The 23,595-nt window shown below is 48.0% G+C and overlaps 1 pseudogene; it reads right to left on the reverse strand.

Moving 5' to 3' along the window:
- Positions 1 to 8,338: 8,338 nt before the first annotated feature.
- On the reverse strand, positions 8,339 to 9,476 carry LOC136535694 (probable carboxylesterase 12; annotated as a pseudogene).
- Between the last annotated feature and the right edge of the window lie 14,119 nt (positions 9,477 to 23,595).

Genomic DNA, 23,595 nt, shown 5'->3' on the forward strand with positions numbered 1-23,595 from the left:
CCAGCCACCACCATGGCCTTCCTGTCCTCTCTCTTTCGTGCGCTAGGTCCTAGGTGCGATGCTGATGCTCATCGAGTCACCCATTAGAGTTGCGACGCCGTCGTCTCGCTGGAGTCGGCCATGCCGTGGCTGTGGGCCGTCGTGGCCGTCGCCACCCCCTCTAGCTACGACGATAGCCTCAATAGATGGTTCCCCTAGATGCGCATGGGCAAGGTGCACATCGTAGCACCGCTGACATCACCGGAGGAGCCACCGGCGACGAGCTACGCCGCCGTCTCCTTCTTTTCCCCTGTCTGTCTCTCTGTTGCGCGGGTCCCGCACGTCAGTCACCGAGCCAAAGGCGGGAGCCAGACCTGGGCTGCATCGTGTCTTGGCCGCACTGGCATCGCTTGCGCGTGTTTGTGGGCCGCCGGTTCTGTTCGGGCCGGCCCAGCCAGTAGAGTAGGGTTTCAAATTTGTTTTTGTTTTATTCTTTTCACATATTTGTATAGATATTCAAAAATATGTACCTCCTAGTTGGTAGATTCTAATGATGTGGTTTCAATTTTTTTGAGTTTATGATAATGTCTAGTTTCTATTAAAAATATAATCCATGCCATGTTCTGTTATGAAAATGGGAGTTTTCATTTATCTCTTTTAATCATGCAAGAAATAGGGGTAATTATATCTTTTTCTAGGTAGCTCCAAATGGCATGAAATTTTTATGGTGTATTGCTCATATCATGAATAGTTTGTAGTTAAATTTTTATATATTTTGAACACTGTATGTAGGAGATAGAAAATTCTCGTGTTTGCATGGATGGATCTTGTGTGAATTTTCATAATTTTTCTATAGATCTAGTAAGGGTAAAATTTGGTGAGTGCTGTTCTTATGCTAGAATGATACTAGGAAAAATAAGAAATCTGTTGCTTGACACTTTTCAATAGGGTTTCCTAATTATGCTCAAAATAGACATGCCACCTGTTATTTTGGATATAGCAAGTTCTGCTTGCCCAATGGCTTTGAAATTTTAATGGTAGTCTATGTGAAGCATGAGATAGCCACTGGAATTTTTGTAGATTTTTCTGAATAGTTTTACTATATATTGCTTTAATCACCTAATTAACTAAATAAATTTGAAAAGGATATTAAATAATTTATTTAGAAGTTGGCACTATACTTTCTAATGTTTCTCTAGTATGCAAAACATGTTGGTAAACTTGGTTTGGTCCAATTATGCTTTTGCATCATCATTAAATAATTAAGTTAGTAACCCTGTCATTCTGGACAGATTCTAGGTTTACTGAAATTCGATTTGGTTAACGTAAGAATCATGCTTTGATGTTTACAAATGATTTGTAGAGAATTTCATAAGCTTTCCAGAATGTCCTCTTGCAAGTCATTTGAATTTATAGAACTCTAGTTATGATTGAATTAAGGAACTACTCGTTGCATGTAAAACCTTAACTTTGATTTAAGTATGCCTTTACTATTTCTAAGTTGTGGTAATGTTCCTAGGTGTTAGGCCTTTAACTGAAGATGAGCACCTTTATCTTAGGTTATGCAAGTTAGGTAAGTAGATCTCGTTCTTCAAGTTAAGTGGATACATGTTTTAAAGTGATTTGAATAGAGCTATTCTAAATCTATAAACGAGTGTCCAGTGATGTTTTCGTTAAACATTTACTGTGATTCATTCATCATGAGCATCATGTCATTCTTTATGCATTCATGATATTTATCTTGTGCATCGGCATGCAATAGGTGTACCGGAGGGAGTAACATTGCTGGAATTCGAGGAACCGAGCGAGCAGCAGCAGCCGACACCAGAGCTTCAGGAGGTGCAGCCTTCAGGAGAAGTGCCAGACGAGGTCGCCGTTGAGTGCCTGGATCACCGTCCTTGCAACTTTGTGAAAGGCAAGCCCCAAAGCATATTAAGCCTCCTAATTTCCGAAATGCAGTTAAAGTATTATTGTTACATATATATATTGTTGCATTAAGTTTAGGTGTTGGGTGCAAACACTTGCTGTATTAGTTATCTAATCCTTGTTCAGATATTGATACCCTGAATCCTATGTAGCTCAGGCTCATGTAGTGCTTAGCCCTGCTTTAACACGGTAGAAGTCAGGTGATTTTCTGTCACCTGCGAGATATAGGAAGATACATATGGCACGGTTGGCTATATTTGCTATCGTGGAAAAAAACCAGTCTTAATTTGAAATGAAGACCAGACGAAGGCTTATCGGTTTGCAGTAACTCCGTCTGTGTCGATTAAGGACTGAATCTTGGAGCCTTTCCTGTTCATGTTGAACGTATGCCTCTCTCTTAGTTGGCCGTGTTCGAAGACCGACCGCGAAGCCGAGTAGCTCACCTTAGGCCGGGAGTCGATAAGTATAAAGTGCGCCTTGGAAGGGAGCCGTAGGCGTGAGTCCAAGGGCAGGTGATTTAAAAGTCCTGATCGTCCTGGTAGAAGGGTAATCCCTGAGAGTGCTGGCGCTAATCGAACCCGTGAATTTGGTTCCTAAGTTGTCCCAAAGGTGACCCACGGCTACCCTTGCTAAGTATGCTAGGGTGAGAGTTAGGAATACTCCCTCAACTGAGTTGTAATTCGATTCGAGTCGCCGTCTCTCCCGGTTAGTGAGAACTTGACGGGCTTATCTCCAAAGTAGATACACTAAATAACCTAATGGTTCGGAAATGATGATATGATGATAACAGCCTTATTATACCTGCTATGGTTAATATTGTTTGCTCCTAATAAGTGAGTGCTCTAGTACAGGTGCAAATCTAGTGGACAGGTAAATGATGATAACTTGATGCGAAGTTTAAATTGGTTACTATAATAAGCTCTTTTATGCAACTATGTCAAGCTAGCCCACCTCATAAGCCTTACATGACCCTTGGTGTCTTTATTTCTAGTTTTGATAGGTAAGTCTAGCTGAGTACCTTCTCATACTCAGGGTTTATCTCCCACCTGTTGCAGATGACCAGTTCTACTTTGGTTGCTACAAGTACTGCCTTCTCCCAGCTAGGGATGAAGATTAGACCATTGGGTGCGGTCTCTACTAGTTCTCGTACCTGATAATGCTTTTGTGGGACATGACTCAGACTTGGCAATGTATTTGAAAACTATGATGTTTTGTACTAAACTATGTTGCTTCCGCACACTCAAACTTGGTTTGTAATATGTTATTTAAACTCTGATGGATGTAATTCGAATGCTACTTTTGAAATGTTGTAACGAATGATGTGTTGTGTTGAATCACTACGATCTTGGTTTGTATGTCGAGAGTTGGTTGAAATCCTTCATGATTTTTGGACTACCGGGATTATGGGAGCTTAAGTACAGGAATTTGATCACCTCGGTGATTGTTTTTGTACTTACGTTCTTATGATTTGGTTGGTTCTATTACACTCGCTACCACCACAGAAGGGCAGGCGACGCGCCGACCATCCCATAGCGACATAGCTCCTAGGGAACAAGAGCGCAGGACAGGCCCAAGGGTTGTGCTAGCTCAAGGGCGACTGAGCAGACACTCATGGGCATTCACGAACGCCAAAAGAGCTCAGACAGGAAGCCCCTAGATCAGGACAATTCTTTCCCGGTAGAGATAGGATTGCCTAATCCCAATAGAGCATGCACCCTATGGGCACGACCCCCTCCTTTCGCAAGTTCCCTTTAGGCACCAGACGGAGGAAGGAGCATTGCCAGCACTCGAAAGCCTTAGAAAGACATGAGTTCAGGACCTCGCGGCTCCCTCCCAATCTCCCACATTTCTGAAACCCATCAGAAGGGTGACAAGGATTAACTCATCGCCATAGGAGGAGAGCAACCCAAAATGGCAAGAGAACCTTTACTTATAGGTCCTAAGGAGAAGCAAGCAACCAAAACCCCCATGCCACGTGACAAACAATGGGAAGTCCCAACCCACGTCGAATGCCTATGAAAGATGGGGATGCCGAGACTCTCACAAAGGGAAGACCGGTACAACATCGACAAGACCGCTCCACCCCGCCTGAGTCACAAGCCCCAATGCATGGTACGATAGCACAGCAGGACTCATCAGTCATATATCGCATCATCAGGATGGAGCAAAGCGTAAAGGGCACCTATCGCATTAAAAGAGTCGGCCCACAAGGGGTTAGGTGGCGAAGCTCGATGAAGTCATGACCATGCGCCCATGCTCCAATGCACACCCGTACCAGCGCTTTCACGATCACTTCATGATCACGAAAACGCTTGGGGGCTACTATCGGGGTTACAACCCCAGAGGGTCTCAAGGCACCGACTAGTTAGCGGGCCACGCGGCCCGCACACAGCAGCTAGAGCAAAGGCCCGAGCGACTGAGGCCCAACAAAAGCCGAGCAGAGCAGGCCAGGCGCTAAGGCCATGGGTAATCACGACCCCTTCTCCCATCAATAGCCGTGTGATGCTCAAGTGCGTGACCTTTCCCCCGTCATGACCCCTGGGGGGACAGGGAGAGGTCGAGCCTTGCTTCATGACGTTCTTCCTCTAATGAAGGCAAGCACACCACACCAACCCCTCAAGGAACAATGTGATGACAGTCACCTCGGTCCAGTCGGGCACCATCCCAGCGCCACGTCGCACGGTGGTGACCACGGGTATGATGCCCACCGTCCAAATACGGACCGATAGGACGCGTGTACGATCTCACCCACTATGGGATGGGATCCATGACAAGGGTCTCGACCTGGAGACCTCCCTGGCTGGTGGAGAGCCCTGACCCCAATGATCAGGGTCGTGGCCCTCAGTCCCACGAAGTAACCAGGCGAATAACGACCTGGGGCGGCTACCTACTACAGGTACGACATCCTAGGGAACCTGGAGACAACGGCGGAGACCATGACAGATGCCGCGTTGCATAGGACAGCTGACGAACTATCACCATGGCTATAGTGTTGCCATGACCAGCACAGTAGCACCATGTCAGACCCTGCTACAACGTGGGCACAAGACCATGATGATAGCCACGCCACGACGAGCATCAGAAGATGGCGTAGCTTGTAAGCCAAGTTAGCTAGGACCTTCCTCAGACTCTCGACCCTTCGGTCGAGGGAACCTCCTCTTTGTAACGAACCCTGGCCCCGAACTCTATATAAGAGCAGCCAGGGCTCCGATCTTCACATTCTTCATCCTCTACCATTCCATCCATAGCAGTAGGGCTCTTGGAGATTCTCTTCGGGCTGCCCCTCGTCTAGCATAGGTTCTATTACCTCTGTCACCATTCTTGCACCCTTATTGTAAGAACTTCAGAGCATTCAAGCGAGGAACACGCACTCGGTCTTCTCTGAGACTGAACGTAGGGCTCCGGCCTGAACCAATATAAATCTTCGTGTCTATTGGATGCTACCATCGTCTTCCTAGAGCAGCGCGACAATCGAATAAATTTACTAGTCCCGTTTACGAAACACCGACAGGTGATTACATGCATATATTCTGATGTTTATGGAGATGTACCCCAACTGCATTAACTGGGTTAAATTCTTGATCCTAGCTAGCCAAACAACATTTTTTTTATTTTAATTCTAGGAATTCAATTATGTTTGCATCCAAACAAAAACAATGGAAATGAATTAGTTTCCAGCTGATTCAATTCTAGACATCAATTCCTAGAATCTGATTTATTGAAACTGATTCAATTCTAGGAAACCAAACGGCCCATGAGTAGGAAGTGAGTAGCTGTTTCTTGAAGGCCAAGCCTATAGTTACTTTGCCTCATGCGAATTGAAAGAACACGCAATAGTGGTTAGATCCGGGCAATACAAACCACTACCTGAACATGTTTAATGTTCAGAGTTTAGAATGGTCGTACATGCCATCACATAATTCTCGCTAGCAGCCGATCAAATACTCTACCAAAAATGAGCATATCGATTAAAATTTGACTATGTTCATGTAAATTCAGACTTGGAACCGTGCATATGTCCCTGTGAAGTGTTAATAGTCTATTATAATTGGTGGATTTTTCGAGTGCTTGGAATTTTTTAGAACCGTTGATGGGTCCAGATCTATTGGTTTAAAAGTGGGAGGAACCCATTTGAAGGAACCACGAACCTGTTACCTGAAATTAAATTAGTGAGCTAGGAACTCCATTAAAAATTCATATTTTGGTCTTTGCATGTAGCGTTTTGGCCCAAAAGTCCTTTTCAAAGGGCGGCAGATCAAAGAACCCCTAGGAGCAACGGCGGAGCGTGTCATCAAACAAAGGAGGGGCTAATTCACGTTGCCTCTAACTTCTAGCTACTGCAGACTGTCTGTTTTCTTAGTTAAATATTATAGTTTTCTCTCTGGCGCATCAAACAGTGAAAACACATTGACAGGAATAACAGTGGAACATCGTCGACCGGGGGGGGGGGGGGGGGGGGGCAGGTTGGCCTCCACAAGGCTCCGCCACTGCCTAGGAGGCCTTAGGCGGGGGGCACATGGCTGTCAATCCCTGACACGCCGACGCCCTGACCGGCGAGAATCCGCGGCGGCGTGAGGGCGCCCTGACCGGCGAGGATCCGCGGCGGCGACTCCCTCGCGTCGAGCGCTTGCTGGCAACACGTCGCGCGTCGTCGATATGAAGAGCTCCCAAATCCCTGCTCGCAGCGTCGTCGACCTAAAGAGCCGACGGTGGGGACGAAACCTACCAGCCGAGCCGCACGACGCAAAGCCATAGACCGTCGAGCTGAGTCCTAGCTCGACGAGGATCCGCGGCGGTGACTGACTGGCCGTCACCCGCTTGTGTTCAAGGCACCGACGTCCTCGATGCATTATGGTTAAGCCGGCGCTGGGATTTCGTTTTGGGTCTCAATGAAAATTAGGTGGTCCGAAAATACTAAAGTACCCTTACTAACGATGAAGCCGGCATTTTTTAAATCAAAAGTTGAAGTTAATCCTAGTGGTAGGAACCGGCCAGTTCCGATCAAGCACAGTAACGAAGCTCTACTAGTTTTGCTAATGAATGCAATGTAGTTGCATACAGTTTTTATTTTTTTAATCTCTTTCATTTTTCTTTCTTATTTCTTTCCCATGATGACTAGGAACGGGCAAATCAAGAATTTCATTTTGAATTCATCCCTTCTTTTTCTATATTGAAATATCCTTCTTTGTTATTGTTTATTTTTTTTCTCGAATACGTACGAGTGTGCATATCTCTGTATTAAATAGAAAGAGAGTATATATACAAGAGTGCCGGTGACCGGCTGCTGAAAATGCTGCTAGGGATTACATCGTGACATATTTAACGTACGGAGATCATCACTGATCTTGCGAGGCCTAAGTCTGAGCCAAAGCTCAGAGGCCGGCTGCGCCTGCATCAGTCCCACCATCAGTCCAGCGATCGGCTTCAGCTTTTATGACCTGTAGAAGGTCGTTCACCGTTGCCGTTGAGTCCCTGAAGCACCGCGCGTTGCGTTCTTTCCAGGTTTGCCACGAGATGAGCGCGAACAGTGAGTCCAGTCCGGCTCGCTGCTCACCATTGAATAATGAGCGAAGTCTCCGCCACCATCTCAGTGGTGAAGTCGCTGTCTGAGGGCAGTGTTTACCAAGCGCTGTCAGAGTGTGGTACCAAATCTCTCTTGTGAATGGGCATTCCCGCCAGCAAGTGGTCGATCGTCTCTGGCGCTTGGTCGCAGAGGTAGCATTCCTCCCGTGCCTCCAAGCCATGCCTCGATCTTTGGTCGCCTATCCAATGCCTGCGCCGAAATGCCAGCCATAAGAAGATTTTGATCCTTAACGGAGCCCTAAGTCTTCCATATAAGTTTGTGACGGAGGAACGGGGTCGATCCGGCATGTAGCATGTTGTATGCCGATTTCGCCGAGTATTTTCCGTCTGGAGTCCATCTCCAAATGGTCTTGTCAGGTTGGTCATTGAGTTGGAACTCACGCAGAGTGTTCCACGAGGACAGATAGTCAGCCATGGCATCTACGGACAGTCCCCCTGAAATGCTCCGGACCCATGACCTGTCAGTTAGCCCGTCTCTTACCGACTGTCTTCGACAGATTCGGTTGGGCACGAACTTTTGTTATTGTTTATAAAAGTTACTATTTTAGTCGGTCTAGTCTTTTATCGTTTTTTACTCTCCTGTTTACTTGTAATTCATACTTTTCAGCTTGTTTTTTTAGCTGGAACAGTATTTCGGATTGTTTTTTCAAGGGTTAAATGCACCAGAGGTCCATTAACTTGTGAGGAGGTTTCGGTTAGGTCCATCAACTTTCAAAATGATTTTTTAGATCATAAACTTTGTATGTCGTATCACTTAGGTCCATATCCACCACGTGGGTTTCTCATGCTGACGTGGCCTGCTGACATGTCATTCTGAAGCACTTAGGTCCATATCCACCACGTGGGTTTCTCATGCTGACGTGGCCTGCTGACATGTCATTCTGAAGCAGCTGTTGGCAATGCATTTTGTCAAACAGCTTGTGGGCGACGGCGACAGCGTCCCCGGTGCGCCGAGCAGCGAGCCCGACAGCGCGTTGCCGCTCACGTCGAGGTGGGTCGGGCGGACGGAGGACGAGCGAGCCACCATGACGCTGCTGTTCGATGGCATGCAGGTGACGCCGCCGGAGGAGAACGTGGTTATCCATAGCGCCACCATCGGGTCCACGTACGGGAGGTCCATCCCCATACCGCCCTGCGCAGATGAAGTCCCACGCGCGCTGCGCGCCCCCGCTCACATACCGGCCCAGGAAGTACGGGTCCAGCAGCGCCACGCCCTTGATGTTGATCCTCGCGGCGGCGGCGCCAGCCTGCTTCTGCTGCTGGCCCGTGCGCATTGCCAGGTTGTGCGCGATGTTGCCGCCGGCGAGGAACAGGCGGGAGGCGTCGCTGTGCTTGGCGAGCCATGGGTCCCCACCTCCGCGCCGCGCGTTCTCAAGCACCCACGCCAGCGCCGTCCACGAGTCGTCGTACGCCGCCGGGAGCGGGTGCTCCGGTGCCAGGCGATAGTTCACCGACACCGCATTGACTCCGGCCTTGGCTGTCAACGCTTTCAGGTAGTTGTGGTACACGGGGTCGAACGCCGACTCCACCACGAACGCGCCACCGTGGAAGTACACCAGCACGGGGAGCCTGCCGCCGCCGGTGGCCACGGCACGGTGGCTCAGCCGGTACAGACGCACCGCGAGGCCGGTCCGGTTGTCCACGACGATGTCCCTGGAGGCCACCCCGGTGCGCGAGTCCATGGACGTCGGAATGAACGGCGTGCCCATGAACCGCTGCACGCGGCCGCTCTTGTACTAGATCAGGAACGGCGAGAAGTCGAACTTCACCTCGATGTTGGGGGCCGTCGCCCTGCTGTGGAATGCCAACGCTTCCACCACCGCTGCTGCTCCCCTCGCCGCCGCCTCCCCTGCTCCGAACAACAACGCGCAGAGGCAGAGCGCCACGGCGACGAGGAGGACAGGGGAAGCCATGGCCACGACGATGTGTGTGGGCGCGGTGGCAGCGACGAGTGAATGACCGCGCACTGTTGTGCTGCGCGCCGCGGATGTGTCTGCCTACGCGTCCAAATGCCACAAGGGGCTCGCTTGTTTATATGCACGGAGAACCACTGGTTCGGTTCGGTGCGATCGGCACGAACGTAGGGCCTGGGCACGCCACGGGGTGCTGTCTGGTGGTGGTGGTGCGGAGGGCTTCCGCGGGACGCGACCGGTGGCGTGCGTGACAATGCCCGGCGTGGCCGACGTGTCATGTGTCCGCCTCACACTGGCGCGACGGTTTTGTTTGGTCAATGCGTGCGCCGGCCCAAAGGAGCCCGCACGCTCCCGCCCGTCGCCGTTGGGCATTCCAATAGTGGGGTGGCGGCCGCACTGCACTGGGCACTACTGGCCACTAGCAATCCATAACCATCGGACGGTTATTGCTCGAGCCTCGAGCGAGTGAGTGCATGTAACACCCCGGTGTTACGATCTTATTTAGCGCCGCGATTTAGGCCTAAGTAAAACTTTTGAAACGAGTTTCTCGAATTTTTGATTTAAAACATACGTGAAGCGATAAGCGAATCTTGTGTGACTTAGTTTCGCGGACTCGAAATAAACGCTCACGTTAAATTACTCAGTGCGTAAAGATATTTAGCAATGTCGAACGACGATTCTAGCGAGCGGTTTGTTCTGTTAGATTAAGCATGAAAAACAACTTTTATAAATAAAATAAAATCCATTAATAAATAGAACTATATATATACTCACGGGTGTATTTTGTTAAGCACGATCTGACGAGAAAGAGAGTGCAGCAGCTTCGTTTATTTTTTTCCGGCGTTCAGCGTACTCGTCTTGCTTTGCAATTATGCACCGCCTCGTCTTCCGTCATGACTCTGCAACCCGGCGCGTCGTTTTGTCTGCGTCACTGTCCTTTACTCCCTCGCTTGCATCGTGAAGTCCAAGTTGCCCTTCCAGCACGTCATCTCTCTCTACGTGAGAACTCCATAGCCACAAAGTCAAATGACAAATTATTGTCATTCACTAATTATTAGCATACCACTTGGCAAGATTTATATCTCCATCAATCTCGTGACGCGTCACTGTCCTCTCTCGTTATTCTGATCACCCCCGCCTTTACTTTGCTTGCTAATCGCCTTGCAAAATTGCTAGCGCACGTCGCGCTGCCGCCGCCATAGTGTGTCGCACACGCTACACATTAATATCAATCACAAGCTCTGCCCGCTACGCACACCGCTTGCTCGCTGCTCAGTTGCTTTGCAAGCGCAGCTTAGACACATTTTCCCGCGTCAGCACGGTAACAACGCATGAACACTGTTCACCGTGGAAAAAATACTGTTCACCGGCGATGGTATAAGCATGACGGTGCTCATGATTTTCTTGCTGCTGTGTCCAGTGGCCTGGCCACATGATGGTGGGTGTGATGAGGGGTTGCGTGGGAGAGTTTTGCAAGCAAGATTGTAACGGTTGGCAGGGAGCGTCAGAGTGGCCTATGACTGGAGAAATGCTATGCAGAATCTGTCATCAAACTGTACAAGACGGACTGAGAGACGTGACAGTCCAGTCGCATCTCTAGGGTCACCTGGTATCAGGATGATCATGTCGTCTACATATTACAATACTGGACAGGAGCCTTCATATTGTCATCTGCTTTGATCAGTCTTTGAAGAACATCAGCCACGAGCAGGAACAAGAAGTAAGGAGATAGTGCGTCTCCCTGGAGAAGTCCTCGGCGGCAACGTATCCAAGCGCCAGGGATCCCATTGACCATGACCGCCGAGCGCGAGCTTGCCAGGAGCTGCTGCATCCAGCTACGCCATAGCCTGGGGTAGCCACGGGCCTGGAGGACTGCGTCCAGACTCTCCCAATTGACAGAGTCAAACGCTTTTGCAAAGTCCAGCTTCATGACGAGTGTGGGGGCCTTCCTCCTGTAGCAGCATTGAACCAGCTCCATTGCATATCAAACTGTTCACCCGAGCAACACGTCGTGCACAAGCAGCGCTTTAGTACCGTTTGCTTCTCCATTTCCGCGTCTCCTGTCTTTAAAAGGACACACCGAGGCCGTCGAGCCGTCCCACTCCGCTGCTCACCACCTTACTCTCTAAATCGAGTTCCTCTGTTCTTGCCTTGGAAAGCTGCGCTCCGTCGATCTCCCCCCGAGCTGCAATAATCAGCTGAGGTAGCTAGTCTGCAAATGATCTTCTCCTTCTCTATTATTTCCTTGACCTATAGTCTCCTTCTCCCTTCTTAATTTAATTAGCACACATACACTCTTTATTGCTGATCAGCCCCGTTGACACGTCGAAAGACCAAAGACCACTCAAGTCCATCACCTGAAATTCAAACACGGTTCACTGCGTCTTGCACGTCGGGCACTGCCCACCGCATAATCACTATAGCACGAAGGAAAAACCGTTCGCCGTGGAAATCACTAGTTCACCACAGAAATCACTGTTTATACGAGCAGCACGTCTGCACAAGCAACACTTTATTACCTTTAAGCAAGCTAGTTAGCCACTAACCTTGCGACGCGTCGCTGTCGCGCCTTCACTTCTCCTGCCTATAAAAGGGCGACACTGAGCTCGCCGCCGTCCTGCGTCGCTGCTCGCTCCTGTGGCCTCTCCAGTCTCTCTCTCTCTCTCCGAGCTCCAGCTCACCCTATCAATCTCCCTCTCCGAGCTGTAATCGACCGAGGTAGCTAACCTGCAAGGATTCCTTCATTCTCCTTCTTCATTATTTCTAGACTCACTGTCACGTGCTGGTCAACAAGTCCAATAGCATGATAAGCGTGTTCTTATTTTAAGAGTTACGGTTGTCTAAATATTAATTATTGCATCATCATCGCTGCATGCATATAGAGAACGAGCCACTGGAGACCGTGACCTTCAGCGAGCCGGAGTACGACAAAGTCGTCGAAGAGTACGAGGAGGAGATCCTCGTGCAGGAGGACGTTCTGGAGCCGCCCATCATTGACTTTGCTGACACCGCGCCTGCCCAAGTCAAGCCCCGGTGCATAACCTCTACTTTCTGCAGTTTAAATTATATTTGTGCATTAAGTTTTAAGGAGTTGAATAAAACTCACTTGCATATATATATATATATATATATATATATATATATATATATATATATATATATATATATATATATCTTTATCCTATGAGTCTTACTAGTATGACAGGATCGTGTAGATTGTTATGCTACAGGACACCAGTAGAAGTCGAGTGATTGCCTGTCACTCGCGAGATATAGAAAATATGTTACTATATCATTATCACTGGAAAAATATAAATGGTGGAAAGGAAAATGGTGACCGGACAGGGATATGGTTTGAGTATTGGTGGGTGTAAGAGGTTGTGTTGCCGTGGACGCGGGGCATGGCTTGGTTACACTGCTTTCCCTATCTGTGTCGGTTAAGGACCGGTCGTTGCATAAGGCTCTAGGCAAGTCATAGACTTATTTATCCCGAGCACATACTTGGGTATGGGTGCTCAGAAGACTTGTTGCTCTCTTGTCGCGGATCCGGCTCTTTCTGGACCAACTGTCAGGGTTTTATTTTGGTGGAGGAGGTCCTTGCACATCAAGCTGGAAGCAAAGAAGTCATCGTGGGGGGCTCACAAGCCCCACAAGGATGTCAAGCTAGCGAGGACCTGCTCAAGGCTACCTGAGAGGCTAATCCACGATGACTATGACCATTCAAAGCGATAAAAAAGCATCCCTATCAGCCCATGGCTTAGGGATTATGACAACTCTATCGCAAGCAAATGCTCAAGGGGTCACAGCGTCGTGAGCAGCAACCTCACCACGAGCCGACGCTTGGGGACTCAAAGTGCCCCAAGCTATGGCGATCAACTCATCACCAACTTTTGGTACATTGGTCGATCGCATCTGTTTTGACCTTAGCCTTACCTCCTAAGCATGACTGCATACACATATAAGCTCACCAATAGTCATAGAAGCTTAAGGCCGACCCACAAAGCAAACTAGATAACATGATGCCCACATAGTATGTCCTAGCAGCATGCCACTCCCGAGTGACTCAATCCAGTTCATGCTCGCAACCGGACACAACTCACTAATGGGGGCCACACTCATGGACATACAAACACATGACCCACGGTGCAGCACCATTTGCCATCATCCTAGCGGCTGAGCCGCTCGCTCACTCTCTTCTAGCATCGAGCTAGATCCACGACCAACCCTAGACGTCATGATGCTTCGACAGTACATGTGTCGTTAAAGCCCAGCAGGCCAGCCCTCGGGCTAAAAGATGCGCGTGCAAGCATAGGACTAAAGCGGGATGAAGCACATTCTAATTCGAACAAGAAGAAAAGAAAAGAGGTGACCAAATGACAAAGGAATGCGCCTATCTCATACCATTCACATCGAAACTCAAACAAGTTCTTTATGAAAAGGGCATGCATACAAAATTTTGATCAACTACATAGAAGCTCCTATACATTGGAAGCTTGAAACTAGAGATGGACGGTGGTGGCCGACACCTTACTCACCAAGACCTCCGTGCCACAAACGGTGGAATTACCGATTGCACGGATCTCGGTGTTAGACTTTCTCAACGAGTACCCTTGCCCCATGGCATTGAAGTCCATGCCGTCATAGAGGGAGCCGACCGATGTTAAGGCCACAAGCATGCCACTTCGAACCCTAGCAGAGACGAGGGAGTCCAGTTGATGGTGAGCCTTGTCATGGCAAAGCATCAGTCGAGCACTCCCCCGGCCAGTGCCAAGCACGGCGTCACACAAAGCTTGCCCTGAGCTATTTAGAGCCACCAACTCAGCAGCCGCTTCCCACATCATCTACTTTGCGGCCACCTTCGCCTCTAGATCCAAAAGTGCCTACACACACAAACCAACAACAAGCGGTCGAACTGAAACCCAACACTATTAGCAAGCCAAGACCCGACATGGGCAAAGGAGAACTCACTAGCGCAAGCGGAATGAAGGCCTTGACACTCAGCCTCGAGTTGCCGTTGGCCCTACTCGGCCTCATCCTAGGCATCATCCATCATAGAGCGCTCCACCTCCAGAGCAGCCATTGCCGCCTTGAGGCCAGTCACCTAGGTCGTCAGCAACTCAATCTGAGACCAATCTCACGCCCCCTACTCTACAAGCTGCTCTTGAGCCAAGTCGATCCTGCTGACAGCGTTGACTAGGCTCTTGCAAAGCTCCACTTGTGCTTTTTAGAGGCCCCTAATTCCTCTCACAGGCATTGCACTTTTGCCTCTACCTTCGTTAGGTGGTCGTGGTCCATGGCCTCTTTCGACTGTGCCTGAAAAGCTAGATGTAGAAGCCGGGATGTCTCTTCTGAAGTCCTCGCTAGCTCCTAAAAGAGAAGAGAAAGATAACCGCATCATTCAACCAAAGGAGAAACCCATGTAGCAGCCCCAAAGGGCAAAATAGAGCAGTAAGGACACACCTGTTCGTGGGCTACGACCTCCTCAGCCATGAACCGTTGGGTCTCTGCGCTCAACTCGGTGACCACAGTGGCCGCATTGATCAGCTTCGAAAGGGTCACAATGACCCCCTCACGACTCCATGAGGCTCGACCCCATGCAGCCTGTTTGACCACGTCATGCACCTCGAATAGGGCCTCATGGGGATCCAAGGGATGTGGCCAAATGAAGGGATCCTCACAAGGACCGACCTCTTCCTCTTAGAGAACTAGAGCCAGTCCACCAACACGAAAAGCAGTCGACCCTACGAATGAAGGATTGACGATGGGCGACAAGCCCATCCCTTCTTTGGGGGGGGTGGTCACCTTGGCCTCGCCGGTGCCCGACACCTCCCCGAGCAACCTTCATTCATAGTTGAAGCACCTTTGGGACAAACGCTGCCTGGTCACCTTGGCCAAACACTTTTGTGCCGCCTGGTCCTCGCTTGCGGCACATGTCACCCACTCCCGTTGCTCGACCTGGCCCCATCTCTGAACCTCTAGGACTCAGCAAGGATGTGTCGAAGCACCTTTGATTCCTTGTCGGAATCACTGTCTGGACTCTCACTTCCATCAGTGCCGCCTTTGCCCAGCAGTAGAACCCCATGCCTCCATCATTCCATTCTCTTGAGCGGCCCTTCCACCTAAGATCGTCTCTAATCGCCAGCAACCGCCTGCTCTTGGGTGGCAATGTCAGCACCTTTAGGGCGAGGAACACCGAAACAAGAGCGGAACGGTGGAATGGGCTGCTAGAAACAAGCCACCTTAGCAGCCACTCGATGAATATGAGCTAAGGTCAAAAAGGAAAAACAAAAGGAAGGGCGACTCACCAGGTCAGGGCGACAGCTCATCGAAAATGCCTCGACGGCACTCCTGGTCGAGACTATAACCCCTACGCTAGCCAGCCCGGCCAGACGTTCCACAATCGCGTCATCTTGAAGCTCTTCCACAGCTTCATGAGTCAGGTCTTTGGCTCCAACATAGTCACATAGCAAATGAACCCACCACTTTAGCAGAAGAACTCGGCGCTTGACCATGACCCGAAGGACCACAATGCCATCTAGACCGACCAACACTCGGCTGCTGAGGATCTTAAGGATCTCCACCACTTCTGCCTAACGCCTCCACTCACATACTCGACCCTAGGAGGCTGACCTCACCGAGGGAGCGATTCAGAAGGGAAGCAAGGTGGCAGAGGCGTCATCACGAATGTAAAACCAGTTCCCATGCCAACCAAAGTTTGAGATCCTCAACAGCAGGCATGGGTAGGAATAGGACACCTCAGAATGCATCTAGACATTCATCCTACGCACAGGGGCCAATGCTCCACCAGTGGACCCTAGCACCCACTGGCTCTTAACCTCAAAGAGCCATCGGAATAGGTCTTTGTTGGGTTCTATCCCAAGAAAAGCCTCGTAGACGACCACGAAGCCCACTAGCTATAGCACACCATTAAGAGGAAGATGCTGCATCTGGACGCCGTGCTCCTAAAGGAACCCCTAGAGGAAATCTGACACCAAAATCCCAAAGTCGCACTTGAGAAAGTCGGTGAAAGGCACCACTTCCCTAGGCCGTAGATTGGGAAGCACTTCACCGACGGTGGCCCTCCACCCGGCGACTCCCTTCAGTGGAAGAAGACCATCCTTTACAAGCCACAATAGCCGCACCTCCATCACCGTTGAAGGTACCAATTCACTCATCCTTGGCATAGGTAGAGGCAAAGGCGGAGACAGCGGTGGAGGGAGACGGTGCCAAGCGGCCACTGGCAACTACACACCTCCTAGGTAAATCCCTCAAAGTTTGATTCCCTTTCGTTCCTCCCCTAATTGCAGCGCGTGATAGTGGAAGGCCAAAAACAAGGTAAGGGAACATGAATCAAAGGGGTCATATATGTGGCGGCAACCGAGAACGCGAACCGCTCCCTCGCGGGGTCCACCCTAGAGCAAGTCAAACCACCGTGCCGCATCAACCGCGTAGCGCGGCGCGCCACATATTCACGCGTGAATGAGCACCTTTAAGCCACGTCGTGACCAAGGAGGCTATGAGCCCCCAGATCCACGCACAGGGCTATCCACCATGACTGTGACTCCATGTTGTGCTTAGGAAACCCATCCTTGGGCTAACCCTTAGAAGGGCTTGAGGCCACAAAAGAGATAGGGATAGAGAGGAGATGGGGCCCTGTGGCTATAATCGGTGGTGCGGAGCCACACGACCATCTCTCCCTATGTTTGAGTTGTCCGCTTTGAAGTCTCCTAGGTTGATCCCCTCTGGGGGAGGCATCTTGCCCTCTAGCTATTGCGGAGGCGGTTGGGGACCAACGGGATTGACGGCCGATGATTTATGGGACGTCTCGCATGAGGCATAGCCAAACTCCACATCGATTGGGGAGGATATCAGGTCCCACTCAAATTACCCATTGACCTTAATGAGGCACACCGCTCCAACCATGTGGTTATGGTGGACAAGGCTCTCCTCATGTGGGGCAAAACCAAAGTTGCTTGCGAACCAGCATCACGACCCCTTGGGTCGAGAAAGGCGTCAAGGAAAAAAGAAGCGGGGCCCATGTGCACCCGAAAAGGATCGTGGCCAAGCCACGACCATCTCCTCCCAGCATCCTGGGTCACCAGCCCACTACCACATCGAGTCTCATGAACCAATAAGGGCTGACAGCCCTATCATGGGATAACAGCTAGACCGACAGAAAGACCTACAAAAGTGCCTTCGTAAGGAAGGCACCTGTAGGCACGTGGTCTAACCTTTGACCACGCACGATGAAGGATGCTTCAAAAACCCATGCGGTAATCCTCGGCTGATGAGGGCATCCCAACCCGTGTTGTTGCCAAGGCAAGCAACCATGACTCAACCACCACCGAGAGGCACAATAGACATAAGTAAATATGAAGAAAGGGTCTCTCTCATCAAACCGCGGAAGCGAGCGCGGCCAAGCCGTGATGCAAATCTAGAAATCGCCACATCGACGACATCTCCAGTAAGCTCGGGGAGACCTCGCTGTAACACCCTAGGTGTTTGGCTTCCACTAATTGCATTTCATTTCATAAACATGTGCATCATCTATCTCATCATGCCATTGTTACTGAAACATGCATATGCAACATTTTCAACTGTGTGTGTTTCATACTAGATTGTTGTGAATAGTAATGGTGTAACCTATGAATGCAACATGAATTTCTCATACTTTGAAACATGGCAATATGGTAGTAATGTGACAAGTATAAAATGACAACAAAGTCATGAAACATGTGAAACATTGCATTGCAACATTTGGGTGAATTGCTTGTTTTGTTGTTTCATCACATGTGATCATTTGAAATGGTATAACAATTGTGTAAGGTGGTTGATCATGGTCTAATACACCTTAACTACACTTAGGGTAATTGTTTGGACATTGTTCATGTAGATCAAAATGACAAAATTGCCCCTTGGGAGAGGTTTGACTTGAAATGATCCCTAGAGTGCCACTATTTGATTGATTCAAAAGTCCAACTTAGGGATCTTGCATGGCTGTGCGCCCTTTACCAAAGTTGTAGCTATTTTATCAAGGAACAAAAGTTGATTTATGATCATCTCATGAAAATGGCTTGAGCAAGCTCAAACATGACCCACAAGTCAGAATTCCATGCTGATTTCACACTTAGAAAATATTCTAAGTCATAACTACATTTTCAGTGGATCAAGCCAACCTTGGCTTGATGTAACTACTGATCCATGGCAAATTAGATGATGGTCCTTGAAAAGAAGTTGTAGATGGATGGTAGGCCTACATTTTTCATATACACAGTTTTTGCAAAGGAGCATTGGATTAGCCATGTTGACACGTCGAATACTCGCTGTCAGTCATCATCCTCGAGCACTGAATCGCAATTTTTAGAAAATGTTCAGTGAACATCATGGCCAACCAGTGTAGGAGCTGCTCACCGCGTGGTGTTCATGCTCGGCTGAAGCCTCCACGTCATGCGTTCGCCCTCCAGAAGAAGGCCAGCGCCTGCCCAAACGCACTCGCCTGCTCCATTGCCTCTCTCTCGCCTCCACCGCGCGCAGCGCCGAGCCACAGCAGCTTCCCCGTTTCCAACTGAGTGTCGCCGTCATTGTGCACGCTCGCCACCGCGAAAACACGTTGCCCAACTCATCAGTAGCTTCGCAGTGATCTCCTCTACCTCCTCCACCCCACCGTTGTGCCAATTTGGCCTTGGTAAGGGCGAAATAGCCGTTTTCTTCCACCGCCGCCATGGCTGACCTCGCCAGAGATGGCGCTCCACGCGGCCAACCGCCACCGTGGCCTTCCCGTCCTCTCTCTCTCGTGCTAGGTCCTAGGTGTGATGCTAATGCTCGTCGAGTCGCCCATTAGAGCTACGACGCTGTCGTCTCGCCGGAGCCGGCCATGCCGTGGCCATGCACCGCCGTGGCCATCGCCACCCCCTCTAGCTACGATGATAGCCTCAATAGATGGTTCCCCTAGATGCGCATGGGCAAGGCGCACGTCGTAGCACCGCTGACATCGCTGGAGGAGCCACCGGCCACGAGCTACGCCGTCGTCTCCTTCTTTTCCCCTGTCTGTCTCTCTATTGCGCGGGTCCCGCACGTCAGTCGCCGAGCCGAAGGTGGGAGCCGGACCAGGGCTACGCCATGTCTGGGCCACGCTGGCGTCGCTTGCGCGTGTTTGTGGGCCGCCGGATCTGTTCGGGCCGGCCCAGCCAGTAGAGTAGGGTTTCAAATTTGTTTTTGTTTTATTCTTTTCACAGATTTGTATAGATATTCAAAAATATGTATCTCCTCGTTGGTAGATTCTAATGATGTGGTTTCAATTTTGTTGAGTTCATGATAATGTCTAGTTTCTATTAAAAATATAATCCATCCCATGTTCTGTTATGAAAATGGGAGTTTTCATTTATCTCTTTTAATCATGCAAGAAATAGGGGTAATTATATCTTTTTCTAGGTAGCTCCAAATGGCATGAAATTTTTATGGTGTATTTCTCATATCATGAATAGCTTGTAGTTCAATTTTTATATATTTTGGACACTGTATGTAGGAGATAGAAAATTCTCTTGTTTGCATGGATGGATCTTGTGTGAATTTTCATAATTTTTCTATAGATCTAGTAAGGGTAAAATTTGGTGAGTGCTGTTCTTATGCTAGAATGATACTAGGAAAAATAAGAAATCTGTTGCTTGACACTTTTCAATAGGGTTTCCTAATTATGCTCAAAATAGACATGCCACCTGTTATTTTGGATACAGCAAGTTCTGCTTGCCCAATGGCTTTGAAATTTTAATGGTAGTCTATGTGAAGCATGAGATAGCCACTGGAATTTTTGTAGATTTTTTTGAACAGTTTTACTATATATTGCTTTAATCACCTAATTAACTAAATAAATTTGAAAAAGGATATTAAATAATTTATTTAGAAGTTGGCACTATACTTTATAATGTTTCTCTAGTATGCAAAACATGTTGGTAAACTTGGTTTGGTCCAATTATGCTTTTGCATCATCATTAAATAATTAAGTTAGTAACCCTATCATTCTGGATAGATTCTAGGTTTACTGAAATTCGATTTGGTTAACATAAGAATCATGCTTTGATATTTACAAATGATTTGTAGAGAATTTCATAAGCTTTCCAGAATGTCCTCTTTCAAGTCATTTGAATTTATAGAACTCTAGTTATGATTGAATTAAGGAACTACTCGTTGCATGTAAAACCTTAACTTTGATTTAAGTATGCCTTTACTATTTCTAAGTTGTGGTAATGTTCCTAGGTGTTAGGCCTTTAACTGAAGATGAGCACCTTTATCTTAGGTTATGCAAGTTAGGTAAGTAGATCTCATTCTTCAAGTTAAGTGGATACATGTTTTAAAGTGATTTGAATAGAGCTATTCTAAATCGGTAAACGAGTGTCCAGTGATGTTTTCGTTAAACATTTACTGTGATTCATTCATCATGAGCATCATATCATTCTTTATGCATTCATGATATTTATCTTGTGCATCGGCATGCAATAGGTGTACCGGAGGGAGTAACATTGCTGGAATTCGAGGAACCAAGCGAGCAGCAGCAGCCGACACCGGAGCTTCAGGAGGTGCAGCCTTCAGGAGAAGTGCCAGACGAGGTCGCCGTTGAGTGCCCGGATCACTGTCCTTGCAACTTTGTGAAAGGCAAGCCCCAGAGCATATTAAGCCTCCTAATTTCCGAAATGCAGTTGAAGTATTATTGTTACATATATATTATTGTATTAAGTTTAGGTGTTGGGTGCAAACACTTGCTACATTGGTTATCCAATCCTTGTCCAGATATTGATACCCTGAATCCTATGTAGCTCAGGCTCGTGTAGTGCTTAGCCCTGCTTTAACACGGTAGAAGTCAGGTGATTTCCTATCACCTATGAGATATAGGAAGATACATATGACACGGTTGGCTATATTTGCTATCGTGGAAAAGAACCAGTCTTAATTTGAAATGAAGACCGGACGGAGGCTTGCTGGTTTGCAGTGACTCCGTCTATGTCGATTAAGGACTGAATCTTGGAGCCTTTCCTGTTCATGTTGAACACATGCCTCTCTCTTAGTTGGCCATGTCCGAAGACCGACCACAAAGCCGAGTAGCTCACCTCAGGCCGGGAGTCGATAAGTATAAAGTGCGCCTCGGAAGGGAGCCGTAGACATGAGTCCAAGGGCAGGTGATTTAAAAGTCCCGATCATCCTAGCAGAAGGGTAATCCCTGAGAGTGCTGGCGCTAATCAAACCCACGAATTTGGTTCCTGAGTTGTCCCAAAGGTGACCCACGGCTACCCTTGCTAAGTATGCCAGGGTGAGAGTTAGGAATACCCCCTCAGCTGAGTTGTAATTCAATTCGAGTCGCCGTCTCTCCCGGTTAGTGAGAACTTGATGGGCTTATCTCCAAAGTAGAAACACTAAATAACCTAATGGTTCAGAAATGATGATATGATGATGACAGCCTTATTATACCTGCTATGGTTAATATTGTTTGCTCCTAATAAGTGAGTGCTCTAGTACAGGTGCAAATCTAGTGGACAGGTAAATGATGATAACTTGATGCAAAGTTTAAATTGGTTACTATAATAAGCTCTTTTATGCAACTATGTCAAGCTAGCCCACCTCATAAGCCTTGCATGACCCTTGGTGTCTTTATTTCTGGTTTTGACAGGTAAGTCTAGCTGAGTACCTTCTCGTACTCAGGGTTTATCTCCCACCTATTGCAGATGACCAGTTCTACTTTGGTTGCTGCAAGTACTGCCTTCTCCTAGCTGGGGATGAAGACTAGACCGCTGGGCGCGGTCTCTACTAGTTCTCATACCTGATAATGCTTTTGTGGGACATGACTCAGACTTAAATGTATTTGAAAACTATGATGTTTTGTACTAAACTATGTTGCTTTCGCACACTCAAACTTGGTTTGTAATATGTTATTTGAACTCTGATGGATGTAATTTGAATGCTACTTGTAGAATGTTGTAACGAATGATGTGTTGTGTTGAATCACTATGATCTTGGTTTGTATGTCGAGAGTTGGTTGAAATCCTTCGTGATTTCTAGACTATCGGGATTATGGGAGCTTAAGTACAGGAATTTAATCACCTCGGTGATTGTTTTTGTACTTATGTTCTTATAATTTGGTTGGTTCTATTACAGCTGGCATCAGAGCAAGATTTAACACTAAATATGTCATTTGTGTATTTAAAACAAAAGTATTTGCGAAAATCCAAAATTAAAAACTAAGTATTGCCAGTGGTCATGTCCCTTATGCCCAAATAAGGACTCTTAGGTGGCTTATTAAAGTACTAACTTGGGGGTTCCTGCTTGTTTCTGTTTCATCGTCCATACGACGTGCTATTATATGGATGCCATCCGCTTGGGTGGTAATGTATGGATCAAAATACCTCTACGCTCTGGTAAGGTGGAGTTGTGAGAGCATGACCGTCCAACCGTCGGTCTAGGGGAGAGTAGTTGTGGTTGCTCGCATACTTACATGTTCGATCATGTATCTATGAGAGTACTTAAATGTGGGTATCTCTGACGGGTAGCTGTGATACTAGAGTATATGCATCGGGGATGTATGTATGAAAGTATTTAGTTTACATGCCTTTTTAGGAAATTACTGGGCTGAAATGAAATTTTTTGCAGGTACACTAACAACGTATCATTGTAGATCGACTAGCTACCATATACGAGAGAACATATGTATGCCACCGTATATTTCGCTAGCCTTTAAATTTGTCTAGGTTTGTGAGAACGTACGGATCGTGCATGCATCATGCGCAAGCATACATGGCATTTCTTGCATTACTCCCTCCTTTAAAATATGACTGCCGCACAGGCTAGACAAAAGAGCTATGCTGACAAGAGAAGAAAACCTATTGAGTTTGAAGTAGGTGATCACGTTTATCTGAAGGTATCCCCTATGAAAGGAGTAAAATGTTTTGGAATCAAAAGGAAGCTTGAGCCTCGATATGTTGGACCTTACCGCATTATCGAGAAAACTGGAAGAGTAGCCTATAAACTCGATCTACCACGTGAAATAGGAGCTATATTCCCGGTATTCCATGTGTCCTAGCTGAAGAAGTGTCTCCGTATTCCCGAGGAAAGAATAGCAACAAGGAAAGTCAACTTGAAATCTGATCTTTCTTATGAGGAGAAGCCCGTGCAAGTTCTAGATACTCAAGAAAGAGTGACTCGTACGTGA

The sequence above is a fragment of the Miscanthus floridulus genome, chromosome 1, assembly GCF_019320115.1.
Source record: "Miscanthus floridulus cultivar M001 chromosome 1, ASM1932011v1, whole genome shotgun sequence".
In the NCBI taxonomy this organism is placed as follows: domain Eukaryota; kingdom Viridiplantae; phylum Streptophyta; class Magnoliopsida; order Poales; family Poaceae; genus Miscanthus; species Miscanthus floridulus.